The 15839-nt window shown below is 35.0% G+C and overlaps 1 protein-coding gene and 1 pseudogene across 10 annotated transcripts in view; both read left to right on the forward strand.

Annotated features, from left to right (window-relative positions):
* Positions 1–15839, forward strand: part of Nubpl (nucleotide binding protein like) — a 332275-nt gene that overhangs the window by 161830 nt on the left and 154606 nt on the right. The window contains exon 1 of one of the 10 annotated variants that reach the window (XM_010633578.3): positions 3581–3629. The exons of the other annotated variants lie outside the window; for them this stretch is intronic. The gene's annotated coding sequence lies outside the window, so the exon portion shown is untranslated. Of the gene's footprint in view, positions 1–3580; positions 3630–15839 lie in introns of those variants that run through there. 10 annotated transcript variants of the gene reach the window in all.
* On the forward strand, positions 381–535 carry LOC117286659 (annotated as a pseudogene).

Raw genomic sequence — 15839 nt, forward strand, 5'->3', positions numbered from 1 at the left:
TTTTTTTTTTTTTTTTTTTTTTGGTACTGGGGATCGAACTTGGGACCTTATGCTTTGAGGCAGGTGGCGGAACCACTGAGCTAAATCCCCGACCCTGGATGCTTTCAGTCTAAATTCTGTTGGGGCACTCTGATGGTTCGAATTCAGATTGGAAAGCTGCTTGAGTACCAACTTGTGGTTCATGTTCATGAGGAGGTTCCATCTCCACACCCTCCTGCCAAAGCCAAAGTTCAAGGTGGCAGCACCACTGAGTTAAAGCCCCGGCTCTCCTCCTGATTTCTTTTTGAGTTGTGGATTTTCTGTCTACCTTTAGTTTAAAAGGTTGCTGTCCTTCAGGTACCCATCTTTATGTAGTATTCTCCTATTAGAATAGAAGTCATATCGCTTCTCGGCCTTTTGGCTAAGATCAAGTGTAGAATAGAAGTCATGATTAATATAATTGTTAGAATATAATTCATCCCCCTCTCTTATAGTGTTAGCTAAAACAGTGATGAATTTTACAGTCAGTTCAATATTAGGAGCAACAGTTCCCTAACATATTTGCACAAAAGAATCATTTAGCAATCTTTAAAACCTTTCAAATTCCAAGTCATAATCTAGGCAAATTAATTCACAGACTTTGGGTATGCAACCTGAACATCAACATTTTTGGAGCTATCTGGTTCTTGTCTACAAATGAGTTTGCCTGTGGTTCGGAGAATTTTATGAATGATAGTTAAGTGAAAATGAGATTGAGATAGAGCAAGAAGAAAATAGGTATTATGTGGCCATTTCTGACCCTTTGGTAGAATATGGAATGAAAAAAGTCAGACTATAAGGGTTTAAAAATAAATTTAAATCCAGGCAATGCAGTAGAGATGGAGTTCTGTTCTGCTTATTAGATAAAATAGGCCATACAGTAGGGATTGGAAAGTAGTGTGGTAGTTTAAGGAGGAGCGGCATTGAATAGAAGCCTTTCATTTTATTGCTTTCTCTCCTCCAAAGGGGATAACCACACCTTTTCTGGGGTAATAGGATTTAGTGAGGAGGGCCTGAAGATTTTAGAAAATGAAAGGATTATTGAAAGAGGAATATTATGAAAAAGGAGAAAAAGAATGGGATTGAGCTGGGCATGGTGGCACATGCCTGTAATCCCAGTATCAGGAGGCTGAGGCAGGATGAGTGTCATGAGTTGGAGGCCAGCCTGGGCTAGCTAGTGAGTTCCAGGCCAGCCTGTACTACATAGCAAGATCCTGTCTCCAAAATAGAAAGAGAGAGAAGGTAGGAAGGAGGGAGGAAGGGAGGGAGGGAGGGAGGAAGGAAGAAAGAAAGGGGATTGGAAAATTAGATAGATGAATTATTTTTGGAAATCTGTAGTTCTTGGTCAAAACTTGGAATAGAAAAGGATATATGAGGTAACCCACTTATAGCATACACTAAAAATTGGTTAGCAGAAGTTTTTTTTCCTTGATCTTCTCAGTGTAAGGAAAAGGATGGTGAGTTTACTCAATAGTCAGTGATTCACCAATTTTACTGTTCATAAAAAATTACCTTGAGAGCTGGTTGAAATTCACTCAGATTTACAACCTTTCCATTTAACTGTCCCATTTGAAGACTTTCATTGAGTGGGCCCAAGATAGGGCCAAAAAATTTTAAACTAGGTTATTTTAGGTGACTTTAACCAGGTTCTGAAATCAGGTTTAGGTATATAGTAGTACAGAAAGAGTACTTATGCTTTCAGAGGAGGAATAAATAAAAAGATGAAGAGAAGAATGATAAGATCCTTGTGTAGCAGGGAAGGCCCATTGGATGCCACATTTTGCTACGTTTTTGTAACTATCTTAGTAACTCTAGAGCCTATCAGCCAACATGGTCAAACCTGGTTTTGGACCTAGAATTAGTAATTGGCATGGCAGAAAGTCCAAAGGTGAAAAATATGCAGGGAATTGATGAGGGAAACATTGAAGTCTTAGTTTCCAGGAAGATACTTACTCAGGAGGGATTAGGTAAAATTGAAAGGACCATGTAATTGAAAATCTCCTATTATGAGCTGAATTGATTCAGAAGCGATGGGAGGAACAGTTTTAAGTGACAGGGAAATTGGTCATATTCACAGAAGACAGGATTGGAAGAGTTAAGCATTTTTTTCTTTTTTCTTTTTAAAAATAGAATTTAGAAAGTGGTTGTGTGAGGAAAGTCAGGTATCTAATATAGTGAAAATATTACAGATCAAGGGAGGTATTTCAGAGTGGGCTGGAAAAAGGATTGTCAGGTAACGTGGGATACCCAGATAAGTTTGAATGAGCTATATGATGAATAATTTGGGACATATCCATACTAAAAAATTCTTCGTTATGTGTGATATTCTAACTTAATAGAATTTCCTGTATTTTTATTTGCTTAATCTGGAAATCCTAGATGGAAATGATGTTAATGAAACAAGGAAGGTAATAGTAAGGTAGACATAGTAGTGGGCTGGGGCAGAGTTACTTGAGAATATGCCTTTGAGGTAATACTAAAGGCTGGTTCTTGAGCCATATTGGAAGGCATGAGTAATTGAAATGGAGTGAGAAACAGAGTGGGAGGTGGGGAGAAGAGTTGTAATAGGATATAGAAGCCCCACCAGAATTATTCTTTGTAATTTAGTGAGATTGTTTGTCAGCTACTCTGCCAACATTTGTACTTCATCTGAAGGAAAACTCATTCAGAATACAGAAGCCTCCGATTCAACTTGTCAATTTTTATCAGTTCATTAGTATAACTTCACCTCACTTCCTTCCAACCTGATTTGTTAGAAAGAAGGGCAAAGAATGATGAATAAATATATAATATGTTCATGAATGTATTTTGTGATGCATTGTGAGAAAGTGACAGGACATAAAACTAAAAGTTAAATTTTAGGATCATTTAGGAAAACTAGGCAGATAAATGCTAGAATGTCATTTTTGAGTCCTGGTCTTACCCATATGTGTTTCTTTGTATTACCTCAGTATTTGAAATAGTTTCTTTATATTTTGCATTTTGACTTTAATATTAAAGTTATAACCTGTTGTTAAGATTCTTGAGTAATATTTCTTTTCACTTGTGGTCAACATACATATAATTATTTAATGAAAATCAGAACGTATTTTCATAGAATCTATGAGTTTAGAAACGGGATATTGGAAAAATAATTTTATTTATTACAAAAGGAGCTACAGAAAGGAAAACTTCAAAGGCTTGTCCAATGTGAGCACCTGCTGTGGTCACAGTGTAAACCCTGGAGACCAGGGATTTTGGCAGCAGTTTCAGTGCTTTTAGTTCAAGCTCTAGTATTCCCAAATGTGAAGCAGTTGCCAGTTTTCTTCTCCAGGGTTCTGATAATGGCACATAATGAGTTGGTTGTTTCTTAGCAACTAAAGAAGCAGTTTCACTTTAGCTGATCCTGCAGTAGGAGTGAGACATTTTCCCTTGATAGTTTGTATTAGTGATTTCCCTGACAATGGAATTTCACTTTTGAATAAGGAATGTACTCAGCCTTTGGTTTCTTAAAGAATTTTGCTTTTGAGTTGGGCTAAGCTTTGCTTAATCCTGTATTAAAAAAAAAAAGAGCCCTTTAAGTACCTTTCATGGGAAGAGCCAAAGGAGTTTGATACATAGTTTCTCAAATGGTAAGTGATTATACAGGAAAGCTTTAATAGGGATATTTTCCCCAGTGATTAATAGGATAATTAGCAACCAAATTCTTTTCTGTATTTAATGTTGGCAGCAATAGAGGTTTATTAGGTGACAGCTAATGTGTTGTGGAAATAAATATGCACAAAATTTTTATTACCAGTACTATTTCAATATAAAGTTTGTATAACAAAAACATCTAATCTATGGCCCATTTGATTCCAAACAGTAGTCTATATTAAATATTATTATTATTATACCCAAAGATTTTAAACAGATTTTAAATAGTTCCTGTAGTTCACTTTAGGGTGAATTGTGGAACATTTTAATGTTTATCTGTTTGATATTTGTAGTTTTGTAAGGCATCTACACTTAACTAATCATTTTAAAATTCCTCTTGACAGTGGTAATAAACATGGAAATCTTTTCTGATTTTTAAGATATATGGAAGCATAAGAAAATTACTACAGATAATCTTCTTTGTAGTCATTCATTGTTTAAACAGTATCTAAGGAAATTGTCTTTTTCTTCCTTCGACATTGCATAGCTTACAAAAAGTACCTTTCCCATCAAAATTTGTAGTATGATATATTAAATTTCAAAGGTTTTCAGACACTTAGGCAGAGATTAAAATATTAGATGATGTTTTAAGATAATTAAATTGGCTACATTTAAACATAACAAATAAATTTATTATCTTGCAAGAAATAGTTTCACATTATACATGAACTATAGATGATATCATTGAATGTCACTATTGTCAATTTGGGGCATCTGTCCTCATTAGTAGTTCTTTTATGATTTTTGCATCATCATGTACTTGCCAGGTTTCATATTTAAAAATACTTTGTTATGTCTTCATGACACATTAAGAAGGAAGAAAACTAACTGGTTCAGTTGAACAGAATATAGTCTTTCAAATACCCTAAGACTTACGCTTTTTTTTTTAGTACCAGCATGGAACTTTGGTCCTTGCATTTACAAGGCAGGCAGCAGAACCACTAAGCTAAATCCCTGGCCCTATACTTTTTTTTTTTTTTTAAATAAAAGAAGATAATTTATTGGAAGGTGGGGAAAAGGAGGAAGAGAGACATGGCGGACAAGTACTCTAGACCAGTAGGGAATCTTTGAAAGGGACTCCTTATAACACTTAAAAACAATTTTTTTAAAAACATGAAGCAGGGTTTCTGTATCTAGTAGCTCTGGTATTGCTCCTAGATTTCTTTGAAAACTTAATCCAAGGCTGAAGAGTCAATTATGTTAAGCCTTGTTTTGTATTCTCCTTTCCCTTTTAAGAGAATAATTAGTGAACAAGGAAATAGAAATATAACTAAAGCCCAGTTCTTTGAAATATTTTTATAAGGGTATATTATCCAATAAGTGGCTTAGTTTTGTTAATCTAGCAGGAGTTCCTTTTAAGCACCATGTATTTATTCATTCATTCAAAAGTTAGTTATTGAGCTGACATTAGATAATTATTGCTGTACTTTTGAATTGTCATTGGGCTTTTATCATCTTCAGCAGTAGATGTTTGTTGGCCCCTTGTGTTTGAGAAGCTGGTTAGATGCCAAGGATATGAGATTGTTTAATACATAGTTCCAGACTTCAAAATTATAAAATAAAGCTTGAAGTTACAGACCTACTTTTGACTTATGAGCATGACATTCAAATAACACTGAAATTTTCATGGTTTCTATGTACTCTTGTATTATGTTTTATCTGACATTTTCAAAGTTGGAACTTGGGGGCCAAGACTGAGTATTATATAGTATTGACCATTTAGATTGGTGGTATTGTTATAGGATACCAGATTTTGCAGTCTCATTTAGTTTCGATGTCATAGAAGAAACCCTGTAATCATCACTGAAAGAGAACAAGTTGTTGCAGTTAGAAACAGCCTATGAATATTAATTCCTAGTTATTTTCTCCTATTTAAAAAGTATCCTTTTCCTGCTAATTGTCAGTGACTATTTACCTGAGTAGCTTCAACTCACTATGATGACCGAGTACGTACATATATAGTTTTGGATATTATACTGTTCTTTTTTACATGTTGCTATTATAAATAGCTAAGACCAAAAGCTGTTGTAGTTTTTATACTGGTACTTACTATTCCCAATTTTCTACCCTGGTCATTTATGCCAAATTTCTGAAGCACTAAAGTAGATCTGACATTACTTCACTTGTGCCTTCTGGTCCCTATTAATGCAGGTGTACACACACTTCACCAGTAAAACTCCTTAGTGATCTGAACCTTAGAACCAGCAATTTAATCAAGAGCTACAGAAATAAAACAAAGCAACCAAAGTTTAAAAAACAAGTTACTATTTTACTATGTTAGTCACTGATATACTCACTTATTGTTATGTGTAGTTGTGAATTGAAACAATTTTTAAGGTGGGGAGTGCCCTAGTTCTGGAAGTTTCTTTTCTATCCTAGCACCCAAGGAAAGCCTTCTGTAGTAGTCTGATTATATACAGCTGAGCTAGATTATCTTCTCTATATCTGTGACTGGCCTTGTTGGATCTGCCCAACACTATGAAAAATAAATGTACTTTACTATTCTTGGCTGTGACTTTCTTCCTTGGTTGGATTTTAGGCCTTTCAGACATATCTTGCACTGTCCTGGATGTAGAAACTAATATATTATCTCCCCTTCTTCCATTTGGTATATCACTAGTTGTTTCTATCTTTCTTTCTTTTTTTGAGACAAGGTGCCATGTAGTTCATGTTGGCCTTAAACTCACTATGAAACCTAAGCTGGCCTTATACTCGTGGTGATCTTCCTGCCTCAACTACTGGAGTGTTGGGATTACAGGTTTGCGCCACCTCGCCCAGCCATAGTTATTTCATTACCTGACTCTCTTTTGCAGTGTTAAGCTTCTTTACTTATCTAGTTACATGGCCTTTTTCTTTAGAACTTTGCAATATGGTAGTATTAGATATTTTTTAAAAATCCTAATGTTCCTCTCACTACAGCTCAAAGCCTTTCTTTACTTTGAATATATCTTTTTGTTTGAGGTAAATATATGTTCTGAGTCCATTTTGTAGTTAACCAAGCTGTAAGAGTGATTGAAAGTGTGGGTTTAGGTTGTCAGTTGTATTTATCTGTTTCTGACTCATATGCTTCCTAAGGAGAGGTGAACTTTGCTTTGATTTTATCCCTTCATATTAATTTTCATTTTTAGCAAGTAAATATAGAGAATCTGAATTTTTACATTTATTTATTTGGGTACTGGGATCGAACTTGGACCCTTGTGCTTGCGAGGCAGGCGGCAGAACCATAGAGCCAGATCCCTGGCAAGACTTTTTACTTTTTTTTGAGACAGAGTCTCACTATATAGTTGAGACTGACCTGGAACTCACTATGTAGCCCAGGTTGGTCTCGAACTCAGTGATCCTCCTGCCTCAGCCTCCTGAGTGCTGGGATTACAGGCATGCGCCACCACGCCTGGAGAGAATTTTTACTTTTGGAACATAGGATTGGGGGTAGAATTTGACTCTTCAATCCAAACATAAAAGTACAACAGTAAATTTCAACTGGAAACTGGAAGAAACTTCCAGTTTCTTTCTTTTTGTATATATCAAGAGCATGTATAAAATAGAGGACTTGGAACAAATCATTTGATTTTAAGTGTAGACTAACTATAGCTGTGACCTAAGTGGGAAGCACACAGAAAGCTAGCTTGTTTAGAGGAGAATTGATAAATTAACAGTGTCTCATTTAATTGAAAGCTAGCAGTAAAAAATAGTATGAAGGAAGCATTGTTGGGAAAATATGTGCCAAACCAGTGAAATATTTTGATCAAATGGAGATGAAAGATAGACACAATTCATTAGCAGCAAAAACCAGTGAGGGTAATTTGCCTTTGAAAATGAAAAAATTAAAAAGGATGCTAATTGCCAAGCCATTTCTATCTTGAACACTTGCAAAAGAATTCCTAACTTTTCCTCTCAATTTTATTATTGAAATAGACTTTCAAGAATAACTCACAATGCTTTGAACTGAGCCGGGGATGAAGGTAATTTTTAAAAGAGAGTCTTATTTTCTACAGTAATAATTAAAAAGCCTTAGTAATGGTCATTTAAAATAACTTGCTGCACCTTCAGCAGAGCATCTTGTTTCTGTGGCCTTTTTTGGACGGGCAAGGGCTTACCCTGTTGCTTTAGGTGCAAACAGGGATTGTGGGGTCGGAGTCAGATGTCAGAAACCCGCTGAAGCTGTACAGACTTCCAAGGAGACTCAACAGATCCCTAACGAGGAGAGTTATGAATAGTACTGGGGACTGCATAGATTGTGACCTCTTTTTACTATTTAGGCAGTTACTTAATTTCTTGATTTTAATATACATATTTAAAAATTTTTAATATTTCTAAAATTGGAGTGTATTTTATAATCAATAACATGGGATTATTATCAGTTCAACTTGCAGCGCTTTTAATTTTAGCATTTTTCTTTCTTAATAGCATATAAAATAAAATAATAGTGTATCTTATAGTCAGTGATGTTTTGGATATTATTACAGTATTTTTCTGGTGATTATTTTAATACTGACTGACTTGTATTCCCATCTTTACCATAATTGTTGCAGAAAGATTCCATATCATTATTTTGGTTTTTTTAATTGTTGAAAATAGTTTTAAACTACTGGTGGCAGTTTTGATAACCTCATCCTCCTATTACTCATTTTATTTCTCCCCTATCACTTTCTCAGAGACTGCCAGATTAATGATTCTTTGCAAAGCATAAAGCTCATATCAGTCATTTCAAGCCTCTCAGGGTTAACTTTTAGAGCATCATGTCCTCTGCTTTATTTATTCTTTCAAAAAATAATTTTTAAGAATGTTATTGTAAATAAGAAGGGCATGAAACCTGCCCCCATAGATTCTTCTGTCTACTATGAATATTTACTGATTTTTGTGAAACACATTGCCAATATTATGTGATTACCCATAGTTTAAGAGTAATTCTATAGTATTTATAGTCATAAGTGTTTGTGTTTCACACTTGTTTAACGTAATATTAATTTGGTGTTGGTAAATTGTTTATCAAAAAATAATTTGCGATGATTTAGACATCTTTTTTTGTTGTTATTTCTTTTTTGTGTATGTATTTATGTCAAGCCTGTATGTCCATAGAAACAAATATTAGACCTTTATAGTTAACTCTGGTAGAGAATAAGTTGGTGTATTAGTTACCTGAATGTAGAAAATATCAAATTAAATAGGTAAAATTAATGTATTAACCCTAGATGATTCTGTGCTGGTAAAATAGCAACTTATTGTTTACTATATGCTAAACCATATCTAATACTATTTATTTGTAGTATTGTCTCATTTAACCCACACAATACTGTGTAATAGATACTATGCTACCATTGTTTTACAAATGAGGAAACATAGACACAAAAAAAGTTTAAATAATTTAAATAGGATCCCACAAGTAATCTTGCTGGGTCTGACTTTAAACTCACTATATAGCACAGGATGGCCTCGAACTCACAGTGATTCTCCTGTCTCAGCCTCCTGAGTACTGGGGTTATAGGCATGCACCTATAACCATGCCTGGCTAGTCTAAGCTTTTAAGTAAACTGTACAATTGCAGATTGAAATTTTCACTTGAAAGAGTGGAAGTACGTTTTTTATCATCCCTGAGATACTTACTAATTGATATTAATATATTAAGGGCTTTTGTCATTTGCTGCAGATTTTATACTTCATAATTTAAAAGGCATTTCTGAGAAAATGTCTGTAAAACTCTTTACTCTGACACTGATTATTTGTGTGCCTTGTATATTCCATGTAAATTGCATTTTTATTAATTAGATATGGTATTTGTGTGAGTGTATGTTATGAAATCTTTTCAGTAGTGTTTGGCACTGAGGAATTTGATAACCTTTTCTATGTGATGATATCAGTAACTGTAGTAATAGAATTTACTTACTAAAACAGAGCTCCAAGATTAGATTTTAAATGTTCTTACCACAAAAATTGTGATGGTAATAGGTGTATTTGTTAGCTTGATTTAATCATTCCACAATGTTGATATATATCAAAATAACACATTGTACTCTGTAAGTATATAATTTTGATATTTATCCATTAAAAGTAAAATAAAATTTAAAATTTAAAATTAAAACTGTTCTACAGTATTTACTATTTCTACTTGATCACCTTGCACCGAGGTACAGTGTAGCATTTCCCAGTTACCAGAACATGCTGTTATTCAGTAAAGGGAGATGACTTTCTGTCATGATGACACAGTGTCTGCTTGATCCAGATGAAAATTTAATAGCACTTTTTCTTTGTGGTTCATTGTTGAGATGTCTGCAGTGCTCAGAGGAATTTATGGAAGCAGATGGAGATTAGTTCAGAAGACTACTTACTAATAAGTGACAGTTTCAGCTAAGCTCAGATACTGGGTTTTCAAATCAATTTTTTACCCCTCTGTAAACCAGTAGACTTAGGGAGAACAAATACTATGAAAAATTAAGGTCAAAATATTGAAGTTGGAGGGCATATTCCTATTTTAGTCTATGTGCTGCTGAAGTGAGCACAGAGGGCATATTCCTCACAAGACTGCCTTTACTTTTGACATTGATACAAACTTAGGGATTTCCTTAGGTTTAATAATCTGTTAGGACTCACATAACTCACTGAAAGCTAGAACACTTAATGTTTATATTTATTATAAGAAAAGACTACAGATTAAAATCAGCCAAGGGAAGAAGTGCATAGCTTGGAGCCTGGGATTTTACCAAATTTATTTATTTATTTATTTATTTTTTCAGCTTTAATTGAGTTTATTGGTACATTTTAGGGATACAGGTCTTGGTTCTCAGTTTTTCCCCTTGTCCCTGCCCTCCCTTCACCCCCTCCCCCCCTCCCCATCTACAAGCACTTTATTTCCATCTTTTCATTGTCTCACATTTTTTTCTTTTCCCTTATTACCTTTCCCCTACCCATCCCACCTTCCCTACACCTTTAGCCCCTTTTCTTCCCATTTCACAATGTCAGTAATCTCATTGGGGTCTTATGTACTATTACAGTTTATTCACACCAGAGAAACTATTTGGTATTTACACGTGTGACCTTTTTTTTTTTTTTTGTACCGGGGATTGAAATCTATGACTTTTTTATTTCACTTAGGAATATATCCTCAATATGTATCCATTTTCCTATGAATGAATCTATTTTCTCATTCTTTATGGATGAGGATTTTATCATATTTAAAACTTGTGTTTTCATCTCCCTGTGGAGTTAGGATGTGTTTGTCTCTTGGCATCAGTGTATGACAACATGTGCACTGTTGTTAACCAGGGAAGATCACTTGAGCCTTGATGTTCACACTTTTATTTTATTTAACCATGATAAGGGCATAATTCATTGTCCAGGTGGCTGATTTCATTGTCTAGTCCTCTGCCCTTCCAGACATTACCTAAAGCTCCTTTTCTAAGTCACTTTGCTGTACCGTATGTCTAGCTCAAGACCTGCAGGGAGAGATTTTAGAGATTACTTCCTAGAAGCTAAGGTCAGCAGCCAATTATTTTAGGGTTTTTTTTGAGCAAGTTGAAATTCTTCACTACATAGATAAACACATTGAAGATCCTTAATCTGAAAAAACTTTTTGAGCACTGACACAAACAGAAAATTCCACGTCTGACCTTTCATGGCAGTTTGTAGTCAAACTGTAGACACACTAGAAATATTACACAGAAATATTACAAAGAAATTATTACTTTCAGGCTACGTATATAAAGTGTATTTGAAACAAATGAATTTTATGAAATGTTTAGACTTGAGTTCCAACCCAAAAAAATATATATGCATATACATATGCAAATATGCCAAAATTTGAAAAAATTAAAAATTTGAAGTATTTCTGGCCTTAGGCTTTTGGGATCATTGAAAGCCTGTAATGTGAATAATAATGGTTTCCAAAATTAAATATATAGTATGTCTGAAGCTAAATTAGAATATAAATTTAGAAAAAAACAAAATGAAAAAATGGAAATAAAGTATTTGTAAATAGGGAAGGGGTGCAGGAGGGGAAGGGAGGGTAGGGGTAAGGGGAAAAAATGAGAACCAAGACCTGTCATGTAAAGGTACAAGATCCCAATGATGAATGTAACTGTACTATATACTTAAAATGTACCAGTAAACTCAATGAGAAAAAAAAAATATTAGCATGTATGAAACATTGTTAGTGAAAATTTCTAGGTATTGTAACTCAGAATGGAAATTTCTTAGAAATATAATTGATTTGGACTATAGTGTTTTCTAGCCAGTGATACTACTAGGACTGGGTCTTTTGAATATCTGGAGACCTGCTTACATTATTACAGGCCATATTCTTGTCATTCTTGGCAGTTGTTATCCACACATGTAACTCTGATCATTTAAAAGAAGTTTTCATCTTTATACTGTTTAGGATTTACTTTTTCATAAACCTAAATATTCCTTCCTTTTCTTCTCAAATTTTTGTTTTCTGCTTAGTCACTTTCTTGTCACTGAGACAAAATACTAGATACCCACAATTTAAAGAAGTTTATTTGGACTCATTGGGTCCACAGTTGACCAGCTCCAAGGCAGAGGGGCCTCCCAGAGGAAAAGCTGCTAACATCCTGGAGACCAGGAAGCAAAGAGAGAGAGGAGGAATCTGGATAGAGAATTCACCCTTCTGGGTCACAGCCACCCCCAGTGACCTAACAGCAAGTCAGCTCCAGTGTCTCCATAATTCGTAATCCTTTTTTTTTTTTTTTTTTTTTACCTTTTTGTAGTGAGGATGGAACTCAAGACCTTGCACTTGCAAGGCAGATGCAGTGCCCCTGAGCTAAATCCCTGGCCCTCCATTCAGTAATCTTCCAAAAGCCCTGTCCTTTGAGTGCATGAGGCTCTTGTGGAACATTCTTGATTCTGGAGTTTCCCTTTTATATTAAATAATTTCTCATTGATATCTTTGACTGAAAACTGATTCTCTGCAGACATTGCTTTTCATGAAGTCTGCTTATTTGGATGTAGCTCATTCTTTCACTCCCTATCCACCTAAAGATTTAGAGTGAGGTTTGACTAATCCCTTGTTTCTTCAGACAGCTTCTACTCCAGTATTCTGTCATACTTATGTTCCTTCTGATAGTCATTGCTGTTAAAAGTATAAATTACGTCTTTCTGTCTTTAAAATCACTTTTATTACCTTCTTCCTTATCCTTTTCTGGTCACTTTTTCTTATTTGTTAAAGATGTTGGTACTTCCCTTTTAGCCACCATCTTGAATGATTGCAGAGTTCATGCAAACAGTCTGCTTACTGTGCTAATCTTTTAATTTCTTTACTTGCTTTACCTTCTTTCTACTTTACCTGCCCATTCTCATGGCAAACCATCAGTCTTGTCCCCAGGAAGTTTCCATCTTAGGCTTTTTCATCTTTTCAGACCTCTTATGGCCACTAAACATTAGGTTCCTTGATTGTCCTACTGTGATTTTTCATATCTTTCATTTCTTTCCTAACATAATTATACATGACCATTATTTCACTGGTTTGCCAGTAATTTTGACTCTTTTGTCCCTTTGTCTTTCCATTGTATTATCAATCCATTGATGCATTCTTTTTCTAAATCCATGAATTGCAGTTTATAATGGGTTCAACCTTCTGTTTTCCTTCTTCTTACACTCAGGCTGCTGAACAACTCTGTATATATCCTTACAGCTGGCATGAGAGTGATACTATGAATGAATGAGTTCTGATATTGCCCCATAATTCTTAGATATGCTTTTTAAATTTTTTCCCCTCTCTTGCCTAGAAACCTGTTATCCTAGGTAGCAGTCTCTTGCATTGTCCTTATGAATTATTTTAAAATCGGGTTTATTATTGTGAAGAATAATTATTCTTAAAAGATTATCTCTCCCTGCATTTAGGGATTAAAATGAGTAATCCCATTTTATACTTCACAAAGAATTAAATGTATATGGTACAAACTTTCTCAACTTCCAGGCAGCCCTATTATAAATTTGATTTCATTTTTGCCCTTTTTCTTCTGTGTTTTTGGCTTCTTCTTCCTTTTTACCTAACTCTCACTAGGATGTAAACATGCCATGTGGCAAGTATTTGGGCTGGCTATATAAAGTAATTTCAAAAGCCATCACCGTCAGAATAGAACTGGCACGTCAGATAATCACCTAACTCCTCTTTATACATAAGTGAGGCCATCTGATCCAACAATAGCCAATGAGATAAATGGGAAACTGTAACAAGGGTGTTATAGCTTGTAACTAGATATCCTCCTAAAGCCTCATGCACTCATAGGTGAGTCTTTTGGAGGTGACCCACCATGGGTTTGTGTGGCACTGACCACATTAATCTTATAGCCTAAATGGAATAAAATGAGAAAGAAGGAAGTTGATGCTTCTGCCTACCATCCCATGGACTGTTTCTCCTCTGCCATGCCGCTCTACCTTGGAGCCAGCTGTTTATAGACTGAAACCTTTGCAAATTGTGAGCTAAGATAAAACTTGCTGTTTAACTTGTGAGTGTTGAGTATTTTGTCTCAGCAATGAGAAAATAACTAAGATGGGTGCTTCAAGGTAGAATATTTTGTGTCCTAACAGAGAGGCAAGTTCTGTCCTTCCCTTTTTATTTTGGTGGGGAATGTGATTTAAGGGCTTGATGCCTGGAGGTGGCAGTTGTTTTGTGGGAGAACAGGAAGATACAAGGAGTCTTTGCCTTTGATGAGATTCCTGAAGTTTGGGGGAAAGAAATCGACAACTCCAGACCTGTCTACTTTTTGAGTTTTGTTAAGTAAGCAGTAAATGTCCTAATGGTTTAAGCATTATTAATTATATTTTTCTCTTACTTGCAGTTGATGGCATCTCAGTTTATGATATATAAGCTTCTTCCAGTTAAAACGAACAACAAACAAAAATAGAATCTCGACTCTATGATGTCAACTAGATTCTAGCATAATCTTTTTTCTCCCTTATGCCAGAATACTGTGTCTGTTTCTCCCTTGTCTACCAGCTACTTCTGTCTGTACTGTACTTTTTGTGAGGTTACCAAAGATGCCTTAAAAAATCTTGTATGTACTGTATTTTTCAATCCTTAACTGATCTCTCTGCTTTAGTTGATCTTTTGACTTTTTAATACTCTTTTCTGTTGTTTCTGTAATTGCATTTTCCTGTGGCGTTTATCTTTTATTTCTCATTCTGCTTTGTAGTGTTTTTTTTTCTCTGCTTATTTCTGAAGTATCAGTCCTCAGAATAGGAATAATTGTAATTTTATACATTTAGAAAATAAGTAAGCCATGTACTTAGCAAATGATGTGGCTAAAATTTGAACATAGTTCAAAGCCTCTAAAATTTATCTGTAGAAATCTTTTCTGATTTTGTGCTTTCCCTGGACAATTTAGTTCTAAAGCCAACATACTTATTTCAGCCCAGATTTCTCTCCTGAGTTGTATGTGCACCCATCATAGCTGCCTAGTATATAGTTCTGTTTGACTATTTCATATATACTTCAAAGTCATAAGGCGCAGGTGAGAACTCCTCCCTCTGTCTGTGACAGAGACTCAGTTATTGGACTACCATCTATTTAGCTATTCAGACCAGAATCATAAGCATCAGGTCATCCTTTTTCTTCTCTTACTGCTCCTATTCATTGGGTCCCATTTTCCTATCTCTGCTGCTTTCTGTCCCCCAATATAATCTTCCATTTTCCTCCCTGGGAAAGCTGATAGAGTCTATACCTTATCCCTGTTGTAACCTGAGCTAGTCTTTAACCTTTCCAATATGCAGATGCCTTCATATTACTTTTTTGATTTAAACTTTTCAGTGTACCTTGTTACTTTCTGGACAAAAGTTCACAGTCTAATTCAGGAAATTGAAGTCTTTCTTGATCAGATCATGGTATCTTTTCCCACTTTGTTCTAGGTGTCCTAAACAGTTTACTATTACTGAATTCATTTTGTTCTCACTTACCTCTCATGGATATCCAACCTTTTGATTTGCCTAGGCCACACTGAGTGAAGAGAAATTACATTGGGCCACATGTATAATATGTAATATCATTAATGTATATTTAAGTAACAAAATTTCCCTTTAATTTTCCCTATATTTTATTTTTCTGACAAAAAAGGGCAGGTGACCAGTGGCATAGTGGTGTGGGGGTGAAGGGGGTGCCTGGGTGGCACATTTTTTGGACAGCATTATTAGCCAAG

This window comes from Fukomys damarensis, unplaced genomic scaffold (genome assembly GCF_012274545.1).
Source record: "Fukomys damarensis isolate Sample0158 unplaced genomic scaffold, DMR_v1.0_HiC HiC_scaffold_17, whole genome shotgun sequence".
Taxonomy (NCBI): Eukaryota; Metazoa; Chordata; class Mammalia; order Rodentia; family Bathyergidae; genus Fukomys; species Fukomys damarensis.